The sequence below is a fragment of the Octodon degus genome, unplaced genomic scaffold, assembly GCF_000260255.1.
Source record: "Octodon degus isolate 3935 unplaced genomic scaffold, OctDeg1.0 scaffold00036, whole genome shotgun sequence".
NCBI lineage: Eukaryota > Metazoa > Chordata > Mammalia > Rodentia > Octodontidae > Octodon > Octodon degus.
In genome coordinates, this window is record NW_004524612.1 from 5,578,484 (window position 1) to 5,581,173 (window position 2,690).

At 48.1% G+C, this 2,690-nt stretch overlaps 1 pseudogene; it reads left to right on the forward strand.

The window, feature by feature from the left end:
* LOC101572780 overlaps positions 1 to 776 on the forward strand; it is a 1,734-nt pseudogene extending 958 nt beyond the window's left edge.
* Positions 777 to 2,690: the final 1,914 nt, after the last annotated feature.

Consider the following 2,690-nt stretch of genomic DNA (forward strand, 5'->3'; position numbering starts at 1 on the left):
CTGTGAGCTAAATAAACCTTTCCTTCCTTCATTTTGAGTGTCGGGTATTTGTCCCAGCAACGAGAGAAGAGTAACTAAGACAGATATGAAGAGGGAATTTGGTGTTGATGTGACTACCAAGGAAATTATTCTTGCTGATGTTACTGATGATTCCTGGATACTCTGGTCATCAGGAGCCCGAAGCCAGCAGAAAGACAAACAATCTGACAGTGATTTCAAGGAAGTAACCCCTGAAGGGCTCCAGATGGTGAAGAAGAACTTTGCATGGGCTGCAGAAAGAATACAGTGGCTTCTGAACTCAGAAAGCCAGTGCAGATTATAATGTTGATGTGCTCAAACTCTGGCTTTGGTCACTGTCTTGTGGAAATCACGGAATTCCCTGTGAACTTCGAGTAACATCTGCCCATAAAGGCCTAGAAGAAACTCTGAGGATGGAAGCTGAGTGTGAAGGGGAGGGCAATCCAACTGTGTTTGTGGCAATAGCAGGCAGAAGCAAAGGTTTATGACCAGTGATGTCTGGCAACGCTGCATATGGTAGTTATCAGCTGTCTTCCCCTAAGCTCAGACTATGGAGCTCAGATGTGTGGTCTTCTCTGAGATGACCCAGTGGTCTTGGCTGTCCCCCCCTGCTTTCCCCAGAAAGATCAGCTCATGGTGCTGCTCAGATATTTGCATTAAACAACTACTTGATATAGGTGAAACTGCAAGCAAGCCTATTGAACACATGGATTTCCTTGAAGCAGGCTGACAAGAACATCAGAGAATCTAATTTCTAGGAATCTCATTTCATTGGGTTGGAAGGTCCTATATATTCCTAGTTTAGCTGAATTAGAACAAAATGATTTTTGGTTAGAGAAAACAAATAAAATTGATAATGAATAAATGCTTCTCTAAATAAACAAGCAAACAAACAAAAGAACCCAGAGCTCCAACTGTGCTGTATACTGTTTTTAGGCTACTATGCATGAGAATAAATGCTGAGTACATAGACCATATAGTTTTCTGTAACCATCAGCTGTGTACATTATGGTAGAACTAAGGGGATCCGGGAGGCTGGGGAAGGTGGTTCATAGAGTTGAGTCAAAACACTCAGCCACCCTTCTTCACCACAGAGCTGAAGGGCTCAAGGTCAGACATCTACCCCTGGGAGCATTTCTCTCCAAAGTGTGTGATAACCCAGCACTCAAGCCAGGTGGCCCAGTCCTCCCACAGGCTGAACCAGGAGGACCTTGAGTTTAAGTAAGACAAACAAAAGGCAGCATCCTGGAAAGCGGCCGCCCACTGTGAATCCTGGAGAGGTATATGTGGCTGCTGGCAACCAAGAGGATGGATGACTGGTGAGACCATATACAGAGGGATCCTGGCAGGTCCATATATAAATAGTAGAACTGTGACTCTGAGGCCTGCAGCAACCTGACCCACAGGGTCAATATTTCAACAACTTCAAGCTTCCCTAGGTGTCTGCAGAACCTAGAGCCTTCTCAGCATGGTGGTGACCTGGTGTCCTAGCTGCAAGTAGGAACTGGAATTAGTGAGAAGGGGCTCTTTTTAGAGATCGGTGGGAGGGGTCGGGTGCAGGAAAAGGTGACTCCCAGGGTCTGGGAGTGCTGGGGAATGGAGGAAAGAGGCTGAGGTGCTCCCCCTGTGCTCGCAGAGCCTGGTGGGGATGCTCTTGAGTCCTCCCTACTCTGCCCTGGGTCATAGCAGTGATAGTAGAGGTAGCCGCAGTGTTGGTAGTGGGCAGTATGCCCGGTAGCCCACCTGCCAGCAGGTCCAGAGAGGGGAGGTGGAGGAGGAGCAGCTGCTCTGTCTGCAGGAGGTATCCTGGTGTGGATGCTGGCACAGGGGCAGTGACAGCATCAGGGACTGGAGCAAGGAAGGAGCAGTGCTGCCACCTGGAGAGTGGTGGGGCGGCCAGGTGAAGGAGACCTTCGCCACCCGTGTCCTTCAGGATGGGTGATGCGGCGCCCATCACCTCGGGGTCATGTGCTGCCTCTTGCTAGGTTCTGAGCCTCAGGCACCACCTGAAAACAAAACAGACGGCACTGTATGGGACTGTGAGTGATGCTGAGGAGGGGGTGCTGGCCCACCAGATCCTGCTGCACTGGTCCTGAGCAACGGGGCCTCCTGGAGATGTGGTCACCTTGCTGGCCGCAACTCACAGATAACACCAGCAGTGGCTGGCCCAGTAGTCCTGGCTCACCTCGGTGAGACACGAAAACTCCTACTTTGGCTCCTGGCTATTGCAGATCAATTTTAGGATACTTTTCTGTTTTTTTTTTTTTTTTTTTTTTTTTTTTTTTTTTTTAAGACAGAGTCTCATTGTGCTGTTCAGGCTGGCTTTGAGCTCATAGTGTAGCCCAGGCTAGTCTCAAACTCACAATGATCCTCCAGCCTCAGCCTCTCAAGTGCAGGGATTACAGGCAGGCACCACCATGCCTGGCTTTAGAATAGCTTTTTGACAGTCACTGTTAATTTTTATTATAATGCTAATGTAGTATATGTGTGAGGTGTGTACAAGTTGAAGTTCCATGACAACAGTTTGGCAATAAAATAAAATTTGTCTTATAAAATTCTTTCTACCCTTTAAAAATAGATTATGTAGTGAGCCGGGGAGATGGCTCAGTGGAATAAGTGCTTCCCTGGCAAGCACAAGGGCCTGAGTTCAATCCCCGGTTCTGCCAAAAAAA